At 41.2% G+C, this 15,851-nt stretch overlaps 1 protein-coding gene and 1 long non-coding RNA gene across 2 annotated transcripts in view; both read left to right on the forward strand.

Moving 5' to 3' along the window:
• Positions 1-15,851, forward strand: part of TNRC6B (trinucleotide repeat containing adaptor 6B) — a 255,936-nt gene that overhangs the window by 128,893 nt on the left and 111,192 nt on the right.
• Positions 4,979-15,474, forward strand: LOC306661702. Its single transcript, XR_013763942.1, has 2 exons — positions 4,979-9,456; positions 9,509-15,474. It is a non-coding gene; the product is annotated as an uncharacterized lncRNA (long non-coding RNA).

Here is a 15,851-nt window from a genome sequence, read left to right on the forward strand (position 1 = left end):
AATTGAACCCAGGGCCTTGTGCATGCCATGAGAGCACTCTACCAACTGAGCTACATCTCCAGCCCTACCCTTATTTTCTTTAGCTTTTTCCTCAAAATTAATTTTTGAATTTATCCTTGAGAATGCTGTGGCTCAGAGTTGCCTGCCTTGTTAACACTGTCGCATCCCTCAGTTTCCCTTTTCTATACCCCTTAATTGTATGCCATGTGAAATTATACTGCTTGTGTATAAGCTTACCTAAGGGTAGACACCTTCCCATCTTGCTCACTGTTCTCCTCCCCAGAACCTAGACCAGGGTTTGGCAGGAGTAGGTGCTCAATAAAAATGTATTTGAGTTAGATTTGAGTTCAAGGTCACTAGGACTAGGTTTGTGATCATAGGCCTCTGTTTCCTCATCTGTAAAATGAGGATAGCACAGAGTGAAGCACAGAGGAAATGCTGTACGTGAGGGCTGGGCACCTAGTCTTACTTGTTGCTTGGCAAGTGTTTCCTTCCCCTTTTCAGAGTCTGCCTTTGTTGATAAACCATACAGGCTTTGATGGCCCACAGAATGCCTCCATCCTCGCATCTGCTAGGACCATGAAGCATGTGCAGGGATGCGCAGAGCACTAGCCTGGACCAGGACGGGACCAGCGCCAGGGAGCCTTTCTTTTTACTGAAGTCCCTACCTTCCTGTAGTCTGATGGCATCTCTTCATGCTCTCCAGTTTCCTCCAGGCTCTTCTCTGTGGCAGATCCACATTTGCTTGGCTGTTTTTCATACATTCTGTGTTTTGCATCGGAAGTCTCTTAGGGAGTTTCACACGAATTGTTCTTAGAATTTATAGGGCAAAGGAGAACGTAGAATTTAGTGTTTCCCTTCATTTTGATTATTTTAAGCTTACACATCTACATTCTACTAACTTAACCAACTTATTACTTGTTTTGATTCAAAAGAGAAAAATGAAAATTTAGGTCAATACTGTCGAATTAATATACATGACACAGAAATGGCTTTCATTGACCTTGAAATTTGTTTTTTTTTTTTTTTTGACCTACAAAGTTAAAATCTATTTAGTCATCCATTCAGCAAGTAATTATTTAGTACATATTACATGCCAGGTATTGAGATAAGTACTAGCATAGAAGTAGTATGAAAATTTTCTCCAGGCATCATTTCTGAATTAGAATCTAAATGCTGGGAGGCTGGTTGGTGCTCAGGTGTTAGGTGATTACAAAGGAAGGACACCCATCCTAAGTCACAGTGGCAGCTTATGCAAAGGTCCTGCAGCGGAGTGGCTGCTGGCATTCTTGGGGAATTGCATAAGCATACATGGATGTTGTCAAAGTATGGCTTGAGAGAAGAAATGACCTGGAAAGTGAGGTGAAGCTGAAAAACTAAGTCTTGGCTCATTGAGGAAGAGTTTCTAAGCTGTGTTGGAAATCTTTGTCTTGAGAATAGTTGGCAGGGTTCTGAGCAGGAATGTCACTTGTTCAGATTGGATCTTTGGGAATGTCTGGGCATTGAGTACAGGACCAGATGATTCTATAGTACTCTCATTTATATAAATATCTGTACACCTATGTCTATATATATAGTGGTGACTTGAACTGACAGCAGAGTTGGGTACAAATGGATGATTTCCAAGGGCATTGAGGAAGATTTCACAGGACCCAGTCACTATAGTGAGAAGGTGGGCTTGAGGAAATGACAGTGACACCTTTGGCCTGGGCTGCTGATGGGAGAGAGTGGTTTCATCCACTGAATTAGAACCCATGTAGTTAAGGACAGCTGTGGGATTGAGATCAGGAGTTCATATTTGGAATTATTGGATCTCAGGATATTCAAATGAAGATTTGGAATAATAAGAGGTTTGGTTTGGGATAAAGATTTGAGAATCATCAGTAATTCCAGTTTTATCAACGTTTTCCTTTTTTAAGTTGATTTCCTTAGTAAGCTGTCCAAAGATGGCAAGATGCTATTTAGTGCTGTTAAGGGAACACTATTTTGTAGAGAAAGGTAGGCTGTATCTTCCTGTTACTATCTCAGTGGTCATTAGAAATACCACAGGTGTTTGAGGGAGGAGAGGCACTGGTTTTAACTGTGTTGATCAGGTCATGGAATGCTTTATGAAGACCTGGTATTGAGCTGAGTCCTAATGATTGGGCAGAATTGTAATGAGCAGACTCCAAGGCAGGCCACTGGAACTTGAGGAAGGGGGAAGAGGGCTAGGTGTGGAATGTCCAGGAGGATTGGTTGGAGATTGGCTGGGATTTGGAGGAGTTGGAATGGCTGCTGAGTCGTTTGTCTTTGTGGTAGATCATGGGGACCTGTTGAGGTTTGGTGGCAGTGTGAACAGAGTGGTATTTTGGGACAATTGATATGTCCATGGGACAGAGGAGGATAGGCCAGGGAGTGAGGGCTACTGATAGAGAATTTAGAGTCTGGCAGGACAGTTAGGAAGCTGCAGTGAAAGGACAGTCAGGGAAGGGCCTGCTGGAAGACTGACTGGACTAGAAAAGGGGCCAGGATTTCAAGGTGAATGCTGGGAGTCTTCAACAAATGGAGAGGGTGAATTCCAGCCCAGAGGCGCTGAGTTGTGGGGGACTTCCTGATGGAACCATTCGGCACGCAGCTGGCAGTGTGGAACGCAGCTTGAGAAAGAGGTCAGAAACGGAGATAAAGAATTGGAAGGCTTCCACAAAGAAGTGATGGTTGAAGATGAAGAGTGAATGAGGTCACCATGAAGTGTAAAGAATAGAAAAGAGAACTGAGATGGGAAGAGGAGGAGGACTTGGGAAAAGGTTAAAAGAGGGGTGGGCACATGGGAGGGCAGTCAGGTATTTTGGATGAGGGAAGGACTTTGCAGTCTCAGGTGTGATCAGCACTTTCTGATGCTGCACAGGGAGAAGAGTATTTGTTTCCGGCATGGTTCCCAAACCTGGTGTGGGGATGTGCTCCAGTAGGGAGAGTTTGGAATTTATTAGATTACCTGCACTGTCCAGTAGAAATAGAAAGCAGACCAACTGTTATCTTAAAATATCTAGGAGTCAAATTAAGAAAGGAAGAAACAGATGAAATTAATTTTAATTGTATATATATATATATATATTATTTAACCAAGTATATACAGAATATCAGTTCAACATGTAATTGGTTTAAAACCATTTGATATTTGATGTTATTTTTCTTCATAGTAAAACTTCAAAATCTGTTGTGTATTTTAGAGTTTCAGCACATTTCAGTTTCAACATAAATTTTTCATAATAACCACTTGATTTATATTTAGATTTCATAAAATTTACTACTTTGTGGAAGAAACTGGGAATTGAACCCAGTTGCACTGACCTACATCCGCTGTCCTTTGAAACAAGGTCTTGCTAAGTTGCTGAGAATGGCCTCAAACTTGGAATCCTCCTGCCTTAGCCTCCCAAGACTCTGGGATTACAGGTGTGCCACCGGCAAAATTCCCTGCTGTTTCGTGGAAAGATAAATTCCCACCCCTGAGTTTTATTAAACACTCAAAAATATTCCACTAATGCAAATAACTATTGGATTTTATATTTAAATTAATTAAAATATAATTAAAATTCAGTTTGAGTGGCACTAGCCACATGTGGCTACCATAGTGGACTACTCAGGGTTATGTGAAGAGTCTACCACAGCCAACATGGGTTCTGAAAATACCCAAAATGGTTTCATACCATCAGGAAGCTTTTAACAAGAATAGTGTTACTTTGAACACTTGTTAGCTTCTCCTAGTGGGAATTTTAGATTTGGAAGGGTGATGTCCCTAATTTTGCATGTAAGGAGACAAACTTTTTACAAAAGTACATGGATTTCAGAATTTAAAATACTGTTTTAGGTAAGGTCAGTAGAATGGTATATTGGTGGAAGGTGCTAAACACACCAGTTTGTCATTTTTCTGAAATGCTTGATGTGGAGGTCTGCATTTAAAAACAGACCCAGTGGGAGGGGTGGGAGTTTCTTTTAACCTCAGTGAGATAGTGGGTACATGTGGGGGAGTGCAAAATGGGGATCATGTATTTTTTTGAACCTTGAAGTCTGCAATCCCAGCCCTTGGTGTGTGGTGATGATGGGGGAAAGGAGCCACGGAGTTGATTAGGTTATGCTCCTACCTCACCTCTGCTTGGGAGTGTGTAAGTGTTTTTGTATTATTTGCCCACCTGGCTCAGTAGAGCTCATATTTACCAAATACTGGTGGTTCTTGTTTATAAAATGCAGGTTCAAATACTTTAATTATCTCATTGATTTCATAGACTGCTTTGTAGCCATTAAGTAGACCTAAGTAGTAACCAGTAAAGACAAATGATCTAGAGTTCTGCTTGGAACCAACCTTGTTCACTCTGGAGAATAAGCATTGGTTTTTGGTTACTGCAGTTTTCATTTCAGCTGACAAAGAGAAGCTTATTTCTCTGTGAAGTGACCTGTAAGAGTTTGGGGAGTCAGCTATTTTGTGATTTTTTTTTTTTTATTTAATATATTTTCCTTTCTTCATTTTCCTTTATTTATTTTGGGGGGGGAGTTACTGGGAATTGAACTCAGGGGCTCTTAACTACTAAGCCATATCCCCAACCCTTTTTAAAATTTTACTTAGAGACAGAATCTCACTGAGTATTTTAGGGCCTTGCTAACTAAATTGCTGAGGCTGGCTTTGAACTCACAATCCTCCTGCCTCAGCCTCCTGAGCCACTGGGATTACAGGCATGTACCACCGCACCTCTTTTTTTTTTTTTTTTTTTTTTTTTATTTAGACAGGGTGATGTTATGTTGCCCAGGTTGACCTCAAGCGATCCTCATGCCTCAGCCTCCCAAGTGCTGGGACTACAGACTGTACCACCACCATGCAGATTGTTTATTTTTCAAATCAGTATGGAAAGTAATCCCTTAGACTTTTGTTTTCCTTTAGGAGTGCATTTTGATTATCCCTTTATGCCTTTGTAAAAAATCAGACTGTGGTTGTGGCTTAATAAATGCTGTCCTCCCCAGGAGTCCAGAGTAGCAGGGCTGTGGTTGGTGGTTGCCTTTCGGTGCCATTGTTTCTTTTACTCCCTTGCTTACAGAAATCATAGCTGTACTTTTTAATACCAAGAAGTTCCTATTTATAAGCTGAAGTTGGATAATTTGGTAGCTTACAACAGTAGCTTTCAAACCTTTTGATTGGATCCACTGTAGAAAACACAGTTTGCATTAACACGCTGTACACAGATGTACACACTGAAGCAAAAGTATTTACTCTGGTACTTTGTGTAATGTGTTCAGATACACATTTAAATCCATTTTGTAAAATACAAAACATAACCCCCCAAAACTGATCCCAACCCACCAAATTGTTTTAATGATCCACTAAGTGTACTGTTGCGGTGGTTTGAAAAAGTGTTAGAGGGAACTAATAAAACTAGAGATGACCGTATTCCAGGACATGATTCCCATTTTTGCTATTCTGCAGAATCAAATTTATTAGTTATTCAGTTATCACACCAACTAAATTCATAAGCAACTTTAAAAAATAATATCAGTTTGTTATGTAAGCACACAGGAAATGGATACTTTTGATGATCAGAATGCTGTCTTCCCTGTCCAGGGCAGGGACATTCTGATCAAAAGAAATTGGCTCTCTCTTTAGAAAAACAGATATTTACACTTACCTCTATGTGTGTGTGTGCATGCGCGTGCTCCCAAGAGGGTTTATGCTAAGAAATGAAAATAAATACATTTTGCTCTCTGGAACCATGGGTTCTGCATTTGTGGTTTCAACCAATCATGGATCAAAGTATTCTCCGGGGGGGGGGGGGTGGCAGTTGTGTCTGTATCAAACATATAATCTAGAGATGACTTACAGAATATGGGAGGATGTACATAGGTTATGTACAAATACTATATTGTTTTATAGTGAGTTGCTCTTGAGCATCTATCAATTTTGGTATCTGAGAAAGATCCTGTAACCAATCTTCCATGGATACTGAGATTTTAAAGACAGTTAAGTAGAAAGTACCTTTTTAGCTGTACCAGATTATATATTCTTTTGGAAAACACTGCCATGGTCTTTTCTTTTTGGAAGAGGACAACCTTCCCTCCTTACTTTCCCATGTTTCATAAAGATATATCTCGCAGCTCTTAATATATTCTGTCTTCAAACACATTCAGTATTTTTGATTAGTTCAGGGTTTGCTGCTATTTGTTGGGGTACTAACAGATTTATCTTCAAAAGAAAAAAATGTTCCTTTCCTAATCAAACTGAATTAAACTGGCCTTTGCTTGCCACAGGACTTCTATTTATTATCATTATTATTAATTTTTTGGTACTTGGAATTGAACCCAGGAGTACTTTCCTCTCTTTTTATTTTTTGTTTCAGGGTCTCGCTAAGTTGCCCAGGCTGGCCTTGAACTTGTCATCTTCCTGCCTCCACTTGTCCTCTTGCATATGCTGTCACACCTGGCTGCCAGAGGACTTACTAAGAGTGTGTGAGATGATGATTTGCATTGGAGCCAGTTGTATGACACTTGCCAATAATCACAGCTGCTGGGAGGCTAATATAGGAGGATCATAAGTTCAAGGCCAGCCCAGGACCCTGTCTCAAAGGGGGAAGGGTTGTTGAAGATGTAGCTTAGTGGTGGAATGCCCCTGGTTTCTGTAACGGTGGGGAGGGAATGTGCATTATGAAATCTTAAGAGATGTGTATTTAAAATCTTTTCTTGAAGTACCAAGGTTTTTGCTTTGGTTTTTAGTCTTAGGGTATATGATTAGCTTTCCATTTCAGTTATTCCTTTCTAAAACTACATCCAAGTCAAACAAGCTGGATTTGGGTGTTTTTTCCTCACTTTCATGTGGTGATTCCCAGGCTCAGGTGTCAGGGAACTGGAATACTGAAACAGCGGGTACGGGAATACAATATGAGTTACCAGTTTTAAATTTGCCAAGTAAAGGCTTTTTAAAACCTATCATTTATTACTGTTGTTTCAGAAAAAAAAAAAAAATTTAACAAAATTGGGAAGGGGTTAATCTCAGAATAAATTGAATATTGTTTTATGAAAATCTTTACTTTTTTTTTTACTTTCTTCTTCCCATCGATCAGTGCGGGTACTAAAGTTAAGCATTTGAGAACCACTTCCTAATTACAGACTCTCTCAAGTATGTATTATAATTAACCATGTCTTTGCTGGTTTTATTAGCCTCACTCATAGAAATAAACCTTATTTCAAGTTCTGGGACTACCTTCCATCATTCTTATTTACTAACTACAATAATGGTAGTTTCATTGAGTCACACTTCAGAGTCCACACTTCAAGCTGGACTCTGTGACACTTACTTGTAATCCAGCTAGTCAGGAAGCTGAGGCAGAAGGATCTCAAATTTAAGGCCAGCCTCAGCAACTGAGCACGACTCTGTCTCAAAATAAAAAAATAAAAAGGACTAGGGATGTGGCTCAGTGGTGCAGTGCCCCTTGGTTTCAATTCCCAATCAAAAAAAAAAAAAAAGAGAGAGAGAAAGAAATTCTTTGTTTCTTCTAATATGCTATGAGCAGACAACCATTCTACATCAGTGTTAAGGGAAAAAAAAAAAAAAAAAAAGATGTGGGGGAGCAACTCCATTAGGTACTGGGCAGTTGCAGAATCTAGACTAATGAAGTTGAGGTATATGGTCATGAAGATTATGTAAAAATGGCAAGTAGGTCACAAAGTGACTGCTGCTACTTACAAGTATTTTAGTCATATATTTAGGAGTTATGAATAATGGCCATGACAGATTTTCCATTATATACATTTTAATTTTTATGTTTACTTCCCCTTGCATTTTGAATAAGAGACCTTAAATCTGGCAACCCCACATCAGATGCCCCCTTGCTTCTCCCAGAAGAACATACTTTTCTTAGATGCCCGCCTCCCACGCATGATCAGGGGGACCGTAGCCAGCAGCTCATTGGCCTGCCCTGCCATGATAACACTATCAGCTGGTGAGGATTGCCACCACAGCAAGGCCTTAGACTCTTTGTCATAGTCCTGAGGCATAGAGAGGAGAGGAGGGTTAGGGTTAGCTGTGTAGGATGCTGGGTAGACTTGAGCTTGACCTTGGAATAATCTGGATTCTGTATCATTGGAAGAATGTGTTTAATTACATGGGTATTTGTTGATCATACCAAAAACTATGTTGGGCACTATACAGTACTAGAAATACAAAGGTGAATAAGACCCAACTTTTTACCTTTGGAGCTTAACTAGTGATGCTAATGGACAGCCACAGTGAGGTTGCCTGTAACCGGGAGGATGCTGAGGGGACCCTGCAGCATAGAGGGAGGCCCAGGGGATGGGGAAGTCTCCCCCAGTGAGGAAACATTAGAGCCAAGCCTTAGAGAATGTAGAGGAGCTCCTGGTAAAAGGAATGGTAAGTAAGCCAGGGCTGGGTGGCTAAGAACTGAAGTGCTGAAGTTGGAACACTTGTGTGCTCAGGTCAGCCTGTTGTTGGGAGGTCACAGTGCCGGGTGCCTCAGCTTTCTCTTTGGCAAAATGAGGAGAAAGAGTATCAATATCTACTTCAGAATTGTTCTGGGGGCTAAATGAGCATGTGCTGTGAAATGGTCAACACATTGCTTGGGTTAGTGTTAGTTATACTGTCATTACCGCTGTGGGGTTTCAGGCAAAGGAAGTAGCATCCACAGAGACAAGCATCAGGGGAGAGGCTGGAAATGGTGAGCTCGTGGGTTGTGGGTGTGGGCTTCTGAAGGAGAGTAGAAGGGTACTTTGGAGTGGAGTGTATTTTGATGGATTTTGTGTTCCAAAAAATTTGGATTTTATCTCATAGAAAGCAGTTTTTAAACTGATGTCCATGCTGAGAAAGTGGTGACAGGAGAGTGGAGGGCAGGAAGACAAGCAGAGGAGTGACTGGAGGACAGAAGCAGGCTGTGACAAGAAGGAGGGAAAGACTAAATTCTAGAGACACTTGAAATGGGATATGAGGAGGAGGGAGGAAGTGTGGCTCCACAGGCCCCAAGAAGGGACCATGTTCTAAACTGGGGAGGACTTTCAGTGGGTAGAGCTGGTGGTCAGAGTCGGGTGCTTGGTGAGTGGGGCAGGGATGGTTGGAAGATGGAGCATTTCGGACTCATTTTAGATTTGCCAGACAGTTAATCCAGCATGACAAGCAGAAGGAAGGGACTGGCACCCGGGAGAGTTCAGAAGCTGTCAGTCTGCATAGAGAAATGATGGGTACAGGAATGAGGGGGGCAAGACAAACCCAGACAGGAAGGGGTTTAGGGAAGTTCAGGACAGCATCTGGGCCAGGGCCCCAGGGGGTCAGTGGAGATAAGCCCTGGATGCTGACAGTTGATGTGGCCTGAAGGAGCATTAAGGTCCAGCAGCCCCCGAACATTGTTCATCCTGCTTGCTGCTGTATGTCACAGGGAGGAGTCACCCCATGGATTTTCTGCTCTCTTCTGCCAGTACATTGAGCAGGGAGGAGTCACCCCATGGATTTTCTGCTCTCTTCTGCCAGTACATTGAGCAGTTCTAGGATAGGAACTTGGCCTAATCCTAGCATGTTCATAGCCTCAGACACACACAGTGGGTGCTCAGTGAATGTTTGTTGAGTGAATAAATGAATCCAGGGTGACTTGAAGTAACTTATCAAGTGTCTATTGAGTGTCATGCATTTCAGGGCTATGCTAGTGTCTGGAGTACAGCAGTGAGCAAAAATTGTTATAATTCCTGTGCTGGTGGGCTTACATTCTGAAGCATGCATGGGAAGATTGGGGAGCATGCATGGGAAGGCCTGAAGGCACAAAGGTGAACCCTCTGTCTTAGTCATCATGAACCCAGTGTGGCATTTGATAAAGCTAGTTAACCTGAACATGGGAAAGAGGATCAGAGGAGAGACCTAAAGGGTGGGAAGAGATTTAGATTGCAGGTTAGCCTCATAGAGAGAAAAGCAAATTGGAATAAGAGGAAAGGATATTGGAAGGAGTTCCCCTGGGAAGCATCACTGTCTCTTTAAACTCGGAGGTGAAATCTAGGTGGAGAAGGGGGCCTGAAGGAAGACAGACCATTTGTAACAGCTCCTCTTCCCCAACCAAGAAAAAGAATTGTCGGGCTGTGGAGGTAGCTCAGTTGGTAGAGTGCTTGCCTTGCAAGCACAAGGCCCTGGGTTCAATCCCCAGCACCACACACACACACACACACACACACACACACACAAATAATAATAAAAGAATTGTCTTCTGGGGCTTTGTTGAGAGGGCTGGCTTTGCTGGTATTGCCTTGATCTGTGACTATGCAGGCATCTTGTCCACAGTCAGGGTGGAAGTATAGTTGGTAAGGGTTGTCTGAGTCCCAGTGAGGATTGACCTGAAAGATAGTATGGGAAAATCTGGGACTGGTGGGGTAGAGTCCAGGACTCATGAGACTCCAGGCTGAGCTGGGAATGAACTGAAGAGCCAGGAGGTAGATACATGGCCTAAAGAAAGGGAAGGAGAGGGAAAACTGTAACTTTACTTCCTGTGTCTTCTGCCATGAACCCAGGCTGACCACTGCAGGTGCTGCAGATGCTAACTTGCTTAATCTTGCTGAAGACCAGAGGGTAGGTAGGCATTGACTCAGGCAGCCTTGGTTGCTAAGTTGGGGGTACTTGAGCACTATGCTGTTCTACCATATACAGAAACCAGAGGAACAGACAAGCAAACACACACAAAACCAGGGGTGAGGTCACCTTCAGGAAGCAATGACTTCCTGTGGTGGCTTTCTTCTAGAAGCCCCAGAAGCTTTCCATCTAGAAGAAATACATAGGATGGTAGGAAGGGGGCAGGGTTATGGATTGTTCCCTCTACCTTTTAAAATAAATAAATTGTAGGCAACAGAGTACAGTTGGTCTTCTGTATCCAAGCTTTCTTTATCCTCAGATTAAACCAGCCATGGATTGAAAATATTTCAAAAATAAATTATGTCTGTATTGAGTGAACAGACTTTTTTCCTTGTTATCCCCTAAACAATACAGTGTTAGAACTAGTTATATAGTGTTTATACTATATTAGGTATTGTAAGCAATCTAGACATGAGTCAAAGTGTATAGGAGGATATTCATAGGTTATATACAAATATGGCCTCATTTTATATAAGGGATTCAAACATTGGTGAAGTTGGGGATCTTCTGGGGTCCTGGAACCAGTCCCCTGAAGACACTGAGGGCTAAGGACTGACCATGCTGTGATCAGGGCTCTCAGTTTTTCCTGGTTGCTTGCTCTTGCCTCAGTCTCCTTTAGTAAGAAACGAAGCACACCTAACATTTTGTAATTAAGGAAGACTATAAATACAGATCGATTTACGAATTCTCTGAGCTGTAGCACTCTCTCTGTTCACCTCTCCTGTCCTACCAAGTAGGAAAGTACAGCCAGAGCTTCTGACTCCACTGCCATCTTGAGGGTGGAGAGCCAGAAAGCTTGGCCCATGTATGTGTGTGTGAGTTAAAGAAGGGGAGTTTGTATTGCCTGTTGCAGAAATGCTGTGTGTCTGCAGAGGCTTGGGGATACAGTTTCTGGTTTGACAAACAGGAATGTGTACCGTTGGGAGGTAGAGTTCATTTGAGTTTTAGATTGAATGGACTTTTCCGATAACTAGTTGAACCTGCACTTTTGGGTGAGGAATTTCTTCTCTGGCCTTGTGCCCTCCCCTATATCTGAGGCCCCTGACCTGTACTTCCGGGTTTAGGCCCTTTGCAAACCCAGGGAGACCCTTCAGACTAAGCCTGCAGGCTTCCGGGTACACAGAGGCTCCACACCTATCCACAGCTTTCTCTGTCTGAATGAAGAGGGAATTATTTGCAGAGACCACAGTGTGTATTCATGGCACCTTGGCATTTTGTTTGCAGTCTTTTTAATACCTGACTTTCCTCTTGCAGCAGTTGGAAGGAATGCTACTCTTCTATCTCTTCAAAATAAACACATTTTTATGATTTTAAAAGAAACAACACAGAACCACATAATCTTATTTGCCAAGAAAGCTTAGATAGTCAAATATTGAGAATGTAGGGCAAACAAATCATCTGGCATTATTTGCTGGCAATTTTTAGATTCACTCTTGATCCTAGTGTTTTTGTTTAGTTCACATGTTTAAATGTCTTACCTGCTGGGACCTTCCCCATTCTGCTTGGTTCTCCACTAGGGACTAACTTTTTAGATTTTTTTTTTTTAAACACTACTAGAGGCTCATGTGCATCACATTATTAACACCTTCAATTTTTTTTTTTTTTTTTTTTAAGAATTGTTTACCTCTGTTTATTTTTTCTGGTGTTGGGGATCAGACTCAGGGCCTTGCACATGTTAATAAGCACATGCTCCAGTGCTAAGCTACACCACAAACCCATAATGGGTTTTTAATGTGATCTTTTGTCAGATGATAAATTTTAATACTTTGTTACTGGTACTTGACAGAGCTAGATAGGTCAAAACAAAACAAAATGCAAAAAACAGATAACCCACCACTGAAATAAATAGTGCATTCAGTGATCCCAGTGCCCATGGACCAGGATTCATTGTGGTCTCTGGGACTAGTCAGTGCCCTTTTTTTGTCGGGGGAGTGGGGGGACTGAGTCCAGGGGTACTCTATTACTAAGCTGTACCCCAGCCCTTTTTATTTATTTATTTATTTTGAGATAGGATCTCACTGTATTGCCCAGGCTGTCCTCAAACTTAAAATCCTCTGCCTCAACCTTCCAAGTTGCTGGGATTACAGGTATGTGCCACTGTACCTGGCTGTCCTGTTTATTTCTTGTCCCTCACCCCTCGAATATTAATGATATTGTTCTTCTGGGTCAGGGTTGGGTAGTTACTTGTTTTAGGTTATGGACCCTTGTGTTTTTCCACATTTCCTTTGTCTTGGCTCAGGGCAGTGATGGGGCAGACAGAGCTCAAGCTGTAGGTTACAACCATGTCCTTTAGTGGGTTCTCTCTGAGGTTCTGTGGGACCAGTTTTGAAATATTGCCCTGAATCAAGGAGCTCTGTGGGGGAAGGAACTGAATACTATTCATTTGGCACCTATTTATACTGCCTTGGGTACTTCTCATTACCTCATTTAGTCTTCCTGATAACCTGATGGGGAGAACAGTTTATCCTTAAAAAAAAAAAAAAGTGCATACAGCTCAGTAGCCAGGCTGAGGCCCCACAAAACAGTGGAGGAACTGGGGACTGCAACTCAAAAATACGTTCTCTTCCCAAACCTCCTTAAATGCAATGCAGAATAACATATTGCTTGAATCCTTGTTTTATAAAATGGAGTGTCATAAATAAAATAGTGATGCAATGGTGGGAACAACTAGCCTGATAGGTATCCTCTGCTCTGCATTATAAAAAATAATAGCATTGAGGCCCATGCTGCTAGCACACATAGGTCTTCGGAGCAGTGAATGGTCCCTGAAAGGCTGGCTTTTTTTTTTTTTTTTTTTTTTTTTAAAGCAGCTTGTCAGATTAACTAAAGAGATATCACTGACAGGCTAAAAACTTAATTTCAGATGATGAATTGAAAAGTCAGATTGATTAATAGACATTTTTAAAAGAATCTTAACTGTATCGGGTTAAGTTGGGATTCTTAAAGTACAATCAAATAGGACTTATCAAAGCTATAATGAAGAAAATAGAATCATTTGTAATTAGATAATAATTAAAGGCAAGTACATGCCTGGTGATTTTAAAGTGCTTGAAAACAATTAGTTTTCTTAAGTAGGTTAAACATCTGGGTTACAAGCTTGTTTACACTATTAATTTACTTAGCAAACCTGTTCTTCATAGAAGATGCAAAGGTGAACTTTTTACTTGACTTTCTGAATTATTACAAGTTCAAATTTAATGGACACCCTTTTAAGAATAATTTTACATTATTTTTCAGAAATTCTCAAAGTATTTCCCTTCCTCTTTTCCCTCCTGAACAATTCAGTTAGTCCTGAAGGCTAATAAGTAAATAGGCAGAGTAAGGTAAGTTGTTGGAGACTTGGCCAGGAGCATCAGAGCCCAAGTAGCTGAGGAGACCTTCACATTGAGGGAGGGTCTGGTATGTCATATCAGAACCCAGGAGAGGTGGGAGCGTTGTGGGGCTACATGACAGCTGCAGCCAAAGATTGGGGCAATCTGAGCATGTATGTTCAGGATAAGGGGAATCAGCAACTCTTAGTGTTAGGGAAAGTGTTACAAATATAACTGGAGAGGAGACAGCTAGAATGAACCCCACAATGTTAGATTGCAGTCAGAAGTATTGGTGTGGGTACATAGATTTTAATAAGTACCAATAAATATAGAAATAATATCAACATAAAATGCATGCATCCTGTGTGTGCGCACGCACGCACATGCACATTTACACACATACTTACACTAGCTCTGTCCACAGTGCACAGTGAGAGTGCCTGGGAGCAGTGGCATTTCAGTAGCAGTGAACACATCAGGTGCCAGATCTTGACTTCTGGATATCATTTTCTACCAAAAGGATTCTCAGGTGCTTGGACAAATAGTTCATTATATAATTGAAGCAGAAATGTTTAAGGTGGCCAGGCACAGTGGTGCACTCTGTAATCCTAGTAGCTAAGGAGGCTGAGGCAGTAAGATCTCAAGTTCAAAGCCAGCCTCAGCAATTTAGCGAGACCCTGAGCAACTCAGTGAGACCCTGTCTCTAAATAAAAAATAAAATACAGAAAAGGGCTGGGGATGTGGCTTAGTGGTTAAGTGCCCTTGAGTTCAATTCCCAGTACCAAATAAATAAATAAATAAATAAATAAATAACAGGAAAGAAATGTTTAAGGTAAATCTGGAACATCTCATATTAGAAAGTAAGGAAATCCAGACTGCGGGTGTGGCCCAGTGATAGAGTGCTTACCTAGCATGTGTGAGGCCTTAGGTTTAGTTCCTAGCTCTGGGGAAAAAAATTAAACTTCTTTTAGGCATATTATATATGTGTGTATTGATATGTGTATAATACATATTATAGATCATATTGAGCATTTGTGATATGATAGATTACTGCTTTCCTGGGAATACAATGATTATTGATCAAAAGGAACAAACACACCACCACCACCACCACCAAGCTTCATGGCCCTGTGTTATCTGGAGGCAGCCATCACTACTTACATTCCTTCATGAGAGAAGCAGTGGTAGGAGCCTGGGCTGTAAATTCATACCCCATCATTATAGAATCTAATCAACCTCATAGCCCTTGTTTCTGTCTCTGCAGTCTATTGTGAGAATTACATGAGGTGGTAGGGATACATGTAGGGTGCTTACGCTTGTGTGGCACATAGGTAGCAAGCGCACATAAATGGTAGCTCTCCCCTTGGTTCCATCCCCAGTACTGCAAAAAAAAAAAATAAAGACTGGTAATTTCACAGCATAAATACCAAGCTGGGCATTGTGGCACATGCCTATAATCACAGTGACTAGGTAAACTGTGACAGGGGAATCTCAAGTTCAAGGCCAGCGTTGGCAATTTGGTGAGACTCTGTCTCAAGAATTTAAAAAAAAAAAAAATTTAAAAGGGGATTTAGCTCAGTGATAGGATGCACCTGGCTTCAATCTTCAGTATTAAAAAAAAGAAAAAAAATTCTTTTACCAGTGGACAGTTAGCTTATGATTTTGTACTTTTATAAATAATCTAAAAATTGCCTTGTGCACATTTGTCTGAAATTCTTTGCTATTTAGAAGTGGAACATGAGCAATATGGAATATGAAATACTGGTTTAATTCCAGTGTTATTCCAGCTTTGTTTTTATATGAAAATTTGCTCATTTTTAAATAATTGTAGAATAGTTAGGTGAGTTAGCTCAAATTTGAAAGGATCATGTAATGCTGATCATAGAAAATTGAAATTACTGTGTCTCAAG

This window comes from Sciurus vulgaris (assembly GCF_902686455.1).
Source record: "Sciurus vulgaris genome assembly, chromosome: 5".
NCBI classification, from domain to species: Eukaryota; Metazoa; Chordata; class Mammalia; order Rodentia; family Sciuridae; genus Sciurus; species Sciurus vulgaris.